The 14148-nt window shown below is 37.8% G+C and overlaps 1 pseudogene across 1 annotated transcript in view; it reads left to right on the forward strand.

Moving 5' to 3' along the window:
- LOC308241310 (NXPE family member 3-like) overlaps positions 1–14148 on the forward strand; it is a 59127-nt pseudogene that overhangs the window by 23273 nt on the left and 21706 nt on the right. The gene's annotated exons all lie outside the window — the stretch shown is intronic.

Raw genomic sequence — 14148 nt, forward strand, 5'->3', positions numbered from 1 at the left:
GTGATATATTTTTATATAGTTGAGACTTTCCTTGATAAAAATGCATGACGTTTTGATGCATTCCACTTAAAATGCTCTCTCATATTGAAGGCCTACTTCTAAAGGTAAAAATTTTTTTGTAATCTATATCATTGGAGTTTCATTAGCAGCATGCTCTGTAATAGACTTTAGACTGTCCTGGGGTATGACATAATGTAAAAGCACAGATATTAGAACAAAAAGCAGAATAATCCATTGAAAGTCATTTCTGCCTGGTTGGTGTTGCTCAGTGGTTACATGTCAACCCATGAACCAGGAGGTCATGTTAGATTCCTGGTCAGGGCTCATGTTTGGGTTGCAGGCTAGATCCCCAGTAGAGGCATGCAGGTGGCAGCCAATGGATGATTCTTTCTTTCTCATCATTGATGTTTCTATCTCTCTCCCTCTCCCTTCCTCTCTCTGAAATAAATAAAAACATATTTTAAAATATTTAAAAAATATATTTATAAAAAAGTCATTCCCAGCTCCTTTGCAGGGAAACTAATAACAGAAATACCTACTCTTTAAAATACATTTTTACTGATTTTAGAGAGAGAAAGGGAGAGGGAGAGAGAGAGATGGAAACATCAATGATGAGGGAGAATCACTGATAGGGAGAATCACTTCCTGCAGGCCCACACTGGGGATCGAGCCCACAACCTAAGCATGTGCTCTAACCGGGAATCGAGGTGTGATCTCCTAGTTCATAGTTCGATAGTCAACCACTGAACCATGCTGGAAAGGCAGAAATACCTACTTTTATCCAACTTTCTTTTAATATGTGTTTGGGCCTGATGATTCCCTCTACAAAAAGGACTAGTATTTTCAAAATTACATTCTAGTTTAAAATTTTCTTTGACTATTTTTATAATAGTAAGCTTCTAACCTATTATTTTTTAACATATTTTTATTGATTTCGGAGAGGAAGTGGAGAGGGGAAGAGAGATAGAAACATCAATAATGAGAGGGAATCATTGATTGGCTGCCTCCTGCATGCCCCCTACTGGGGATTGAGCCCGCAACCCAGGCGTGTGTCCTTGACTGGGAATCAAACCTGGGACCCTTCTGTCCACAGGCCGATGCTCTATCCACTGAGCTAAACTGTCTAGGGTCTAACCTATTATTTTATAATTGTATATTCACATCTAAAATAGCAGATCACACTTGGCATGAATGTTCACAATGTTCACGCACAAGGGGATTACTGAGTGGCTGACCTCACCACATTCATTGGCAGCACATCTAGTAGAAGGATCTAGAATATTTTGTCCCATATTTCTTTATAAATATTTATTTACCTAGGGATTTCTTCAGTTGTAACATCTGGAAAATAGAAGATACAAAGAAAATAGTAGTCCTTAAAATATCACTTAATGTGTAAACAAATTGTGTGAGCAAATAGTGTGGCTCTGGAGAATCACACCAGGATTATGGATTAGAAATTAGTGGGAAGCAGATTCAATTCTAAATTAACAGAATTTACTGGCAATTAGATTGGTCAACAACTGTGAAATAAGATATCTTCAGTGACTGCTGCAGGAGGAAGCCCTGTCTTGCATGGTGCCTGCTGATCTTGATAATGAACAAACAAGACTTGAAACCTGAAATTTAGATGAAAGGTTTAGGATTATCTTTTGTGCATTGTGCCATATTTAGGAAGTTTCTTAACTCTTAGACATCAGTTCCTCTGATAGTAAATGGTTACCAATACGTGCTTCTCTACATCAGATTGTCATATGCTACTCAATTATATAAAAGATTGTGAAACTGAATTTTATTATTAGACTCAAGCTCTATTTCAAATCTTAGACAGTAGGTCTGTAAGGTACTCATGTTCAAGTAATTAGGAAATTACTGTGTACCAACTGATTCTCATGTATTAATTTAATAGTCACCCCTGTAACACTCTAACCAATTCATTGCCATTTTTATTTGGAGATTAGGAAAGAGAAGTTCATAGAGATTTCACCATTTGCCTAACATTGCTTAGCCAGCAAGTGGTTGAACTGGGATTTGAATCTAGTCCTATTTGTTATCTGTGCTCATGCCTTTACCCTATGATGTCTGTTTGCTAGGTGATTCTTCTAAAGTTCAAGTTCAAAAATGAGGATAGGATAGAAGAGGGCACATTCTTTCTTATTGAAGTAAATATGTTTATTTCTCTGAAAAACGTATACCCATTAGAAATGGGAAACACACAATTTAAAAATTTAAAGTGTGTTTATAATAATGCCATTTTAATGGCCCAAACAGCTCTCCTAGTTGCCTTCCCCTTACTTCTGGACATTTTAGCACTAATTGATAATGATAGCATTGAAAAATGTTGGTAAATAAATAGGAAATGGGTGGGATGAATAGCAGCCCTGTGGTTATTAATTTCATATTGTTAGCTAAAACTAGAGTTTTCAGTCACTGGATAGCTCAGTTAATTATGCCACAGAGATAATATGAAGAATTTATATCCATTATATTTGTAAGTAAACCAAGGAATCAGAGCCATCATGTAATTCATTATGTTTCATTTTTTACCTTTAACTCCTATTCACCAGTCAATGATATTTAACTCTTTCCAAAATTTAAATCCACACCCAAGTATCTCAATTTTGCAAATGACTTCACAAATCAAGATTCATGGAATCTATAATAATAAAAGGGTAATATGCTAATTAGACTGGACGTCCTTCTGGACAAAGCCAGGACTCAGGTCCCGGGTGCCTGCTGGCAGCCTGAGTGAAGCCCAGATCACAGGTGCCAGAGGGAAGCCAGTGCTGGCAGCTGGGGGGAAGGAAGGCCTACTCTTGCAGGAATTTTGTGCATTGGCCCTCTAGTATGTATACAAAACCTGTGCTCTTAGAAATAATGAAAACAATGTAAAAGTTGAATTAGTCATAAATGAAAGTGGAACTTAGGAAAACAGGTAAAAACATTATAGGAGTTTAGACAAGTGATAAAGAAGACTTGAACTAAAGCATTGGTTGTGACAGTAGAGGGGAAAAGATATTTAATAGATCCTAAAACTCAGTGATCTATTAGATTAAAAAGCAGGACAAGTTATTAATAAATATTAGATTTGAAAATTTGATGTTTTAATAAAAATGCCATTAGCAAAACAAACAAACACACAAACAACATTGTTAAGAGAGGAAATTTGTATGAGTATGTGAATGTGAGAGATGTTAATAAAATAATTATATCAAAACTAGAGGCCCGATGCATGAAGATTCATGCAAGGATTGGCCTTCCTTCTTCTGGCAGCTGGCACCGCCAGAGCCGCCTTTACGCTCCAGCCCAGAGCAGCCTTTCCGCCTTCCCACACTGCCCAGAGGCCCGGAGCAGCTGGGGCGGTGCCTGCATATTGCAAATTAACCCACCATCTTTGTTGGGTTAATTTGCATACTCACTCCTGGTTGTCTGGTGGGTGTCGCAAATGTACGGTCAATTTGCATCTTACTCTTTTATTAGTATAGATTGTATCTACCACTTGAACCTGGTATATATATTGTCTATTCTCAGTGACACCAATCATGGCCTTGTCTCTTTCCTGGGTGGTATGTGCCCGCCTTTGAGCTTGGCTGAAATCATGTTATATTCTGTCCTGTGACACAGAACCACCACCGCTTAGTTAGACCTGTTTAGCACAGTGAGTGGATCCCCAAAACAACGCCCCACTATAGCATGAAGAAAGAGAAAGGGTTTATTTCCTAAACCCGACCCCAGGTTAGTGCTGGCTCTGTGGAGGTGGGAGGTAGGGGTGGTGCTGCTCTCTAGGAAGCCTCAGGTTCACCTTGGCCTGCTGCTGGAGACCAATGGGATAGCAGTGATGGCAGGAGAAACTCCACTGGAGTTCATAATTAGCTGTATCTGGATGTTGCTGGAGGGCTTTACTCAGGTCCATAGGCGGCAGACTCAATACCTTGTCAAATTGCCACCCTGGGTCACTGCCCAGCTAATGGTAATCATTGCATTATCATGTAATGCTTGATATCAAGGAATCCTAAAGCGCAAAGGACAGAGGTTAGTTCCCAGCCAACCCTTTAGATGTTATTGACCCAAATAAAGAAATAAGGAACACACAAATATTTTAAGGACTGTTGAACATTATCAAAATTGATATTGATACATAGGAACCCAAGGTGTCATTATGACTCACTATTTTAATTGGAGGCATATGGGAGCCTCCATAACTGGCTCACAGGGAGTCTGTTGCTTCTATAGATATAGATATTCATTTTCCTTTCCCTGAATATATAAAAGAAATGGACATATTGATAGTTGGCAGAGCCCATGGAATGGTTCCTTCTTCTATAAGATAAGAGATGCTATAGTAGAAATCTATGAAAATGACTTATTTTTGAAAGATATTAAAGAAAATGGACTAGAGAAAACAGCCAAGATTAGCACTTTCATAAAGACCAAGCATGCAAAAGTGGGGGTCTCAAAATGCCCCTATCAACTCCTCATATGAACATGGTCAGATAATAGTAGATTGTGGCATCTTCACAAGTAATAATCTCTATATAGTGGGCATGATGTGGTATATTCCTTAGAGAAAACTAACAGAGCCTAAGAAATATGGTCTGAAGCCATTGATTTAGCAATTAACTCCCCATCAAAAAGGAAAATCAAAAGTAGCTTGCATTTATGTGAAAAGGATAATTGCATATATTATGGTTTTGCCCAAAGGCTAGGTTAATTATCCTGTTCTCTACTGTATTAATGATATTAACTTAATCATAGTAGATGCATGAAAAATGGCAAGTATGATTAGAGCCATGATAACACTTGGTGTTCTAGAAGATAAATCAGGTAAAGATTCATGACACTCACAGCAGTGAATTTTGGGGAGATCTGGTGTTATGTCACTATGTTTGGTTGTATGTGAATCACATGACAAGCAATGAACAAATGATTTCATCTCAATCTTAACTATACGAAGAAGGAATCATAATACCTGGTAGACTTCTTGAAATATGAAAATTGTGTTTCGTAATTGGAGATATTTTTCCAATCCATTTTTGGTGACATAAAATATTATTAGTTATAAATGATAGCCAAAGATAGAAATATTCTTTGCAGCAGGTTCAGGTTGTCAGGTTGAGGTGCAGAGCAGTCATGTTACATGGACCATATGACTCAGCAGACCCTAAAATACTAAAGGTATCCATGGGAGTAGAAATCACTGGGTGGGGTTTATGGGAAGCCCCAAAAGAATAAAGTAGACCATTAGGGTTTTGAGCAAGGGCATTGTATCATCATACATCACAAAAATGATGTTGATGCAGTATTTGAAGCAGAGGTCCATTTATGCTACTGGGCCACAAGAAATAAAATTGCCATGGAACCGTAACTCCCCATTAATGACCTTTTAAATTTGGAGTCTGGCTCCATTTTTATTGTTTGCTGACAGTTTATAAGCCTCACCTCCTCTCCCTTCACCAGGAACCACATTTTGGCAAGTTTATAGAAAGCCCAGGTGCTCCCTCTTTTGACACTAACAGGAGCCTTTATCCTGGCCCCATCCCTTAACCCCAATAAAAACCCCAGTCTAGGCTTATTACTCTCTCTCTCTCAACCCATTTTTGAACCTGATAGAGAGCCTCTCTCATCAAAACAGAAAGCCTCATTATGTGAGTAATACTCTCTTGGTGTGTGTGTGGCATTATTATCCTGGACATTCAAGCCAAGTTTTGAGTGGCAGTCCATAACAACCTGGGTTCTCTAAGGCTTATTCATCATGTTATATGGTCAGATAGGTCTAGTAACTATACATAATAAAATGGAGCAAGTGCATCTATGATGAGGGAAAAGCAGGACCAAAGGGCAGATCTCAATCTCATCCAATACTGCTGCACAGATGACTTACCCTCAGTTCTCAACTAGGTGCCACCATTATGACCAGCTCACCGAGAAGGAAAAAGGCTGAGTATATTCCAAGGTTGAGTGAATTTGGTATGTAGGCGCATGCTAAAAATGAACTGCTACTGCACTAAAGCCGCATTTCACGTTGGCTGTGGTGATGAGGTGATATTCTCCCAAAGGCTGATCTTCAGGTGAGAAACCTGATTCCTACATTTTTGTGCCGAGTAATGTCAAGCGAATTGGAAAATTGGTCAGCACCATTGAAATTAAAACAAAACAAAACAAAACAAAATTCAAAGCTTGGGGATAAAGAAATCTTTCTTATAGGTATGTGATTGGATCAATTGGATGAGGTACAAAGTGTGAAGAGCTTAGTTTGTATGGCAATGCCCAGCATATCATCCTGTATTATCTAAACTAAATACCCTATTGAAATCATCTAGCCATTGGACCAGTCATCACAGTTCTGCCCCAGTGAGCATATGAATGTGGGAGGGACCCTGACTATGCATGGGCCCAACAACATGGGCTCCCACTCTCCAAAGCTGAAATGGCAATAGTCCAATCTACCATCTGCAGATTGACATGTTGAGGCTCTCATACAGCGTCATCCTCTGTGAGAAGCAGATACCCATATGGTGTGATGTTGATAGAACTGGATTCTTCCCATCCTAGAAAGGCAGTGATCCATCTTGACCTGAACCAATACATATTGTAGGTCTGGTTATGCCTTTCCTGCTTATAACACTTTATCCAGGACTCATACCCAAAGAAGTAGAGTGACGAATCATAACATTATTTCATATAACATTATATCATACCAGGTAACCCACTTCACTACAAAGGAAGGAGGCAGTGTATATATCTGTACATGGAACCCCTTTCCTGTATCACATACCAGGAAGCTGCTGGCCCTCAGATTACATTAATTGAAAAACAAGGGGTGAATGTACAAGTGGTCCCAATAGTGACCGACTTGCAGAATTTTGGTTCTCTTATTCACAATTTTAGTCACGATTGACTGTGGAGATACTGGTTCCTCAAGAAAGACCACCTCTACTGGATACAGAGTAAGTATCCCACTCAGATTTAAACTATGGCAAACCACCTAGAAACTTTTAGGCTTTTCTTGCTAAGAGATGAAGAACCAATGGAAAGTGTTATCATACTGGCAGAAATAACCCTGATCACCAGGATAAAGTTGGGTAGCTATTACTCAATGAAGGTAAGAAGGAATATGTTTTAAACAGGTAATCTGCTTGTGTAATGCCTGGCAGCGTTGCTCAATGTTAATTGCAAGTATAATAAAAGTATTTTGTATTATTTCACAGAGATAATCTATTATATAGTCCAACTTAAATAGAAACTCCATTGGGTTACACAAATTCATTTCTTATTCTGTTCTTCAGACACACAAAAAATATTTATATGCTTATATACCTATTTGGCAATAAAAATGAATTTAAGGCACTGCATGGGCATGGGAGGGGATGGGAGAAGAAACTAGTATGCTCATATGCAAATTATTTTATTTCCCCTTTATGAGAAATATTAATATGTGTGAGGAAAAGTAGAAGACTTCCCATTTTGATATCTGAAGAAATCTAAGCACTCATAGCAATGATTTGGTGTACTAAAGCAGTGTGCAGACACTGATTCAGTGTGGATTCTTTGTGTGTCTTGTTCCATGTCAGCACAGAGGATTGACAAGGTGTCTGGCAGCTTTACCTAAAGCTCAGTAAGTAGCGAGCTACTCCCTTTGAGATGATGACTGCATCGGCCAACCCTCTGTCAGAGGATGGTAATTATACTGCCAGGAAATGTGGAGTGAGTAGTAGCATATGGAGCCATCCAAGACAGAATCTGCAAGCAAGGGCATTGCCGAGCATCGGTGCTCAAACAGTTGGAAAAGATCAATGTCATACTGGGCCTGATGGGCTGGTGATGTATGGTGGCATCTGGAGAATATTATTTCCTTATTTTTATAGTCATATTTTAATGTTGAAATTACATCCACGTTATTGATCACTTATAGTTGTACAAAATCTGAAAAATATATAGTATATGTGTGTGTGTTTAAAAATCAATAGTGCTTTCAAAAACTTTTTTTTTCTAAAAGTTAGTAACTCCCACATTAGAAAGGTCAGTTAAGTTTTTTATATATTCTTGGTGAAATTTATACAGTACTGTACATTTGCTACATTGATCCTCATATCTTGATCTATACATATATCAGCTTCTATATGAAAAGAAACTTTTAGAAAGGACATCACATTTGAGATCTGGGTTGAATACTGGAATTCAGTACATTTTATTTGATATTATATATTCTTTTGTAACTTTGCACTCAAGCATCCTATCTTTTAATTCTATGGTCAATTATTAGCAACATGTGGGAAGAGAAAAAGTTCTGGGATGTAACAAAGGACCCTTACATGAGAAGGGGATCAGGACTATATCAGTTTGTGCTGGGACATTAAATTAGGTATTGTTTATTGTCAAAGTTCTAACCTTGGTGCATGATTTTGAACTCATGGGTGCTCATTGTATTAAAAATAACTGATCAACTAATTAATTAGAGATAAACTAATTAATCTGCATGATTGATAATTACTAAACATTATAAACTAGATGAACATAAGAAACTAAGATAAAACAAATAAAGAACAATCTAAGTTTATGATAAAAAAGTAAATACAATGAAGAGAATACAAGTAAGATAATTAAATGAATAAATATAGAATCGATGAATAGACTATGAAGACAGAAGATCTCACTGTATTGTTTGCTTTTCCTTGAATACACATCACTCCACTCCCATATCCTGGGTTTAGTGTGGAAATTATCATTGTTAATAATTTCTTTGTAATTCTAGGCAATGCTTATGAATATCTGTCTCTACACAGAGAATATATAAAACTTAAATATATGCAGAAATATAACAGGCATAGAATCTATATTATTTTATTCAAATAATAATGATTATTGGGCCAAAGGATATATGCACTTTATATTTTAAATATGTTCCTAATTGTGCTTGACAACTATTTTTTCACAAAATTACAGTCCCAGCAACTCTTTTTTTTATTATTTTATTGATTTTTACGGAGAGGAAGGGGAAGGGATAGAGAGTTAGAAACATCGATAAGAGAGAAACATCAGGCAGGCAGGCAAAGAGGTTAAGGGCGATCAGGCAGGCAGGTGAGCAGTTAGGAACTGCCGCTTCCTGCACACCCCCTACTGGGGATATGCCCACAACCAAGGTACATGCCCTTGACTGGAATCAAACATGGGACCCTTCAGTCTGCAGGCCGACGCTCTATCCATTGAGCCAAACCAGTTAGGGCCCCAGCAACTCTGAGTGTTTTCCTCTCAAATACTACTACCAATCTCTATATCTATAATAATAAATGCATAATATGCTAATTAGACCGGACATCCTTTCAGATGACCTTCCAGACAAAGCTGGGGCTGCGAAGAAAGCCTGGATCCCAGGTGCCAGAAGGAAGCCGGTGCCAGCAGTCAGGGGAAGGAAGGCCTAGTCTTGCATGAATTTCATCCATCGGGCCTCTAGTATATTCTATATAATAAGAGAGGAATATGCTAATTATCCTTTAGGTTGTGAGGTGTAACAACCAACCTAGTAATGACCAGATCACGGATCTGTAGGAGGGTGGAGCAGCAAACTACAAGTGGGCAGCAGAGAGCTACAGGAGGGGGCAGGGCAGCATGCTATGAGAGGGGGAGGGAGGAGAGGGTTGGGGGAGCTACAGGAGGGTGGCAGAGAGCTACTGGCACATGGATTTGTGTGCAGAGCTACTAGTATATATATAAAAGCCTAAGCTAACGTTAAGACCGAAAGACCATAACAATGGGAACTAAGGGTCGACCAATCACTATGATGCGCACTGACCACCACGGGGCAGACGCTCAACACAGGAGCTGCCCCCTGGTGGTCAGTGCGCTCTCACAGCCAATCTTCCGCAGCCCTTCCCCCCAGCCGGTCAGCCCCCATCAGTCCCTGGTGCTAAACCATTCATAGAGACCTGCTTCTGGGTTGGGGTTTTGTATGTGGCAGAGCAGCTCCCTCACTGCGATCTATGGAAAGTCAGCCCTCAACACAATGGTTTGTCTCGCTCCTGTCCTCTCCCTTCCCCTGGGGCCACTTGCCCACCATGGTGGTGGTATGGCGGCAAGGGAAGGAGGAGGGGGAGAGGTGGGGAACCACATGGTGGCTGTGAATGTCACATCCTCTCCTGACCCTGCCCAGGCCCGAGGGCCCGGGCTGTGGCGGGAAACCGGGGGTGGGTGGCGGTGGACATGGCCACTTTCCCAGGGGGGGCCAATGTCTGGCTCCCTCTTGGGGCCTGCGGCCAACCTCCTGTGGTCCTCTTATGCACTAATTCATGCACCAGGCCTCTGGTATTATAGAAATCTTACGCCCATCAGATGTGTCATATTTTCCTCATTTTATTAGCATTTTGTTTTTATTGTAAAAACATCATCATTTTAGATGTTCTTGTGTTTCTCTGTGTGAATTATCTTTGGCAACAGAAGTCTTATTTGTTTTTTAGTTTTTAATAACTCTTTGCATATTAAGATAATTAGGGTTTTTTTTTTTTTTACCTTTGATATATAATCTACAATATTTTCCAGCTCTTTATTGCCTTCTAAATTTTAGTATTATATTCTGTGCTTTAATTTTCTATCTAGTAAAATGTAATAAGATAGAGTCAAATTTGTAAATCTTTTGTGAGATTTATCATCTTTTTAAATATGTTGCTATGTCTAAAAATGCTGTCTCCATTCCAGGTTTATCCTTTGAAAAGCCATCTCTTTTTACTTCTACTACCCTTCTGGTCTCATTTTGACATTTAAATATTTGATTCATCTGGAATTACTTCTGCTACAAGCAGTGGAGTAAAGCTCCAGGTTGCTTCTTCTACAACTGGCTGGCCACTTGTCATATGAACACTCAATTTTACCCCAAATAATTTGAAATGTCTTTTTTTGTACCTATGCTTTTATCATGTATATTTGGTTCTTTTTTGATCTTCCAATTATATTTAATTAATATATTGATGCCTTCAGATATTAGTTTCAAGCTAAAAGAATTTTCATAACCTTTAAATCAACAGAAGAATTTTTCTTTCTTGCTCTAATTTTAAAAATTTTCTGAATATTATCATACATATTTTAAAATAATTCTTTGCATCATTACTTTTCACAGGAATTTTACATTACTTTGTTAAAAGTAGCTGCTAGAGGAGGGACTGTAATTGCCATTGAAATGTCATTTGTGTATAAATATATGTCTCCTAAATATTGAAATATACCAGAGGGAATCTTCATATGAAAAAATGTCACATAAGTTTCCATTCATTTACAACTTTTTTAATATTTCATATTACATAGTTTTTGATGCTTTAGAGATCCAAATAATTTTTGTAAAGTATATACCTGTTTTTTTGTTATGATTAATGTTAATGGGAAATATTAGTTATTATATTTGTTATTTTTGACATCTAAAAAGCATTTATTTTGCCTTTTTATTTTAAAATTAGTAAATTTTCTGAGTTTTCTGTTTCTAGTACTTCTACAGTTGATTTATGCTTTCTAAGTAATCAATCTTGAAATACAAAAAAAAATTATTTTTGCCTCCCTTCTATTCAATATTTATAACTCACTTTTTTCCCCTTCTGGCACAGTACTCTGAGGTAATGTTAATTTGGTAAAAAATTTAATACATTTATTTTACAGGTAGAAAAACTGAGAATTGCGTAAAGATACACAACTAGTATGATTACTGTGGGAATTTAGATCCAGTTTTGTCTCAATACAAAGCTTATGCTCTTAAACACTTACATCAATATACAGAGAAGAAAGCAATGTCTAGAAGATTAGGACCTCCAAACATTGACCTCAAGGAGAGACCTCAGAAAATGAAATATTGAGAAACTGCGGAATGGTATAGACTAGGTAGAGAGAAAAGTTATTCTTGGTAAGTAACCAAGAAAGTCAACTCATTTTTACATTTTTGTCAGGGTTGCCTGCTTCTGGCAATTGCTTTGGGTTTATTGAAGTGGAATAAAAAATATACAAAGGTATGTAACTATTATATAATAATTTTCAGATTCAGCAAAGCACTTCAAATTTCCAACCAGCCTGAAAATCACTATGAGTATATTATAATCTGGGCAGAAGAAGTTCTTAATGCTGCCAAAACTTTCCAATGGTAATCAGCACTTAAACCCATCAAACAATTATTGTTATGTCTTCATGTTAAGTCAAATGATAGACAAGGATCAAAGGGGGAAATCAAGAAATCCATAAACACTAAGAAAAATTAAAGATTAGGGTATGCATTCTTCAGTATTAACTCTAGAGTAAAGTAGCATGTAATCATTTCAAGACCTGGTTTTCACCGACTTACAACACCAACCCAATGACAGAGTTGGCATTTGAAACTAGATCCTGAAATAAAGAGTATTTTCCATTGATAAGACAGATTCAACATATTTATATCATGCTAATAGTTTGAATTCTTTTTAAACCAGATTTTACTATAAGGCTGTCTTTAATCACTCTCTCAGAAAACTCACTAACTACTATCCGAGTTCTGTTAAAAATATGAGTAGTAACTTACCCTAAAATACAATCAATAAAGCATGTGCTGGTTTGTTTGTTTCTACATGATTACTACATTTACAATATTAAAATTATGACCAGAGTGAAGTACAATACAAATTTTTTCAACCACATCCCTAGAGAAACTCCTATTGTAATGTGCAATCCTAAAATGAAATGCTGGTACAGAATAACAATAGTAAGGAAGGATAACAGCAATCTTTATTGTGTATATCATGTGCAAGCAACTGTATTATGGGCATAATGTTTACTCCTCTAAATAATTTCATGAGGTTGTTACATGATATTCTCCTTTTGCAGGCATGAAACTGACATAACAAAACTTGTGAGCCATAGAGCGAAGCCTCAGAGTGCCATTTGCAAAACCCCTCCTCTTTTCTCTGTCCATGTCCCTGGCTCACAGTAGTAGAGGACATACTTAGTTACCTTAAGGTAACTTAGTGTTCTTTATTCCTCTCAACACAACCATATTGTTATGTCAAATGAAGCAATCTTTAACAGCAGGTGGTTAAAAGAGGGGGAAATTAGACAAGAAAAAACAAAAACATAAACTGTACCAATCACTCTATCTCAACCTCTTCATGCACAGGAAGTATGTGCCGTATTACAAAGGCAATATTAGGAGGCCCTTGCTTGGCTGCTTAGGTCCTCGTATTAACATCTTACGGGAAGCCAGAGACCAGGGGTGATCTTGTGGATGTCTGTATGACAGAATGGTTGTGAGGCTGCAGAGCCAGTCTGTGATGAGGGCTCAGATTGTTTATGTGGCTCCTCTCAATTGCTTGTTGTTATAAGAGCAAACTGGATTTCCATTTTTCCTAATGTGATTACATCCTAAATTACAGGTACTGATTGTAAACTCTACTAGGTTATTTGACTTAAGGAGACACATTTCATAAATCAGACATATATTTTTCTATTGGGTCTTGTTTATCAGTCCAACATTAACTTGGTTTAGAATTGATTTTTCACAGTAGCATATTTAGTAATTGCGTTTCCTTAAATTTATATGTTGAAGCTCTAACCATCCAAGTGAGTGTATCTGGATATAGGGCCTGTAGAGAAATAATTAAAGGCCCTAGCCAGTTTGCTCCGTGGGTAGAGCATCGACCCACAGACTGAGGGGTCCCAGGTTTGATTCTGGTCAAGGACATGTACCTCAGTTGCAGGCTCGATTCTTGGCCTCGGTCTGAGGGTGTGTGAGAGGCAACTAATCGATGCGTCTCTCTCACATCAATGTTTCTCTCTCTGTCTCTCCCCCTTCCTTCCACTCTTTCTAAAAGTCAATGGAAAAATATCCTTGAGTGAGGATTAACAAAAAAAAAAATAATAATAATTAAAGATAAACATAGTTTTAACTCTGGGACCCTATGCATTAGGACTGGTGTTATAAGAAGAAGAAATACAGAGAGCTCTCTCTTTCCACATGTGAGGACACAATGTGAACGTGATTGTCTGCATACCATGGATGTGGGAAACCTCACCAGAAATTAACCCTGCTGGCACCTTGATCTTGTACTTCCACCTCCAGAACTGTGAGAAAATAAATTTCTGCCACTTAAGCCTTCAAGTCTGTGGTATCTTTCCTCTTTCCCTTTCCCCCTCAGAAACACTGAGTAATTA

This window comes from Plecotus auritus (genome assembly GCF_963455305.1).
Source record: "Plecotus auritus genome assembly, chromosome: 2".
NCBI classification, from domain to species: domain Eukaryota; kingdom Metazoa; phylum Chordata; class Mammalia; order Chiroptera; family Vespertilionidae; genus Plecotus; species Plecotus auritus.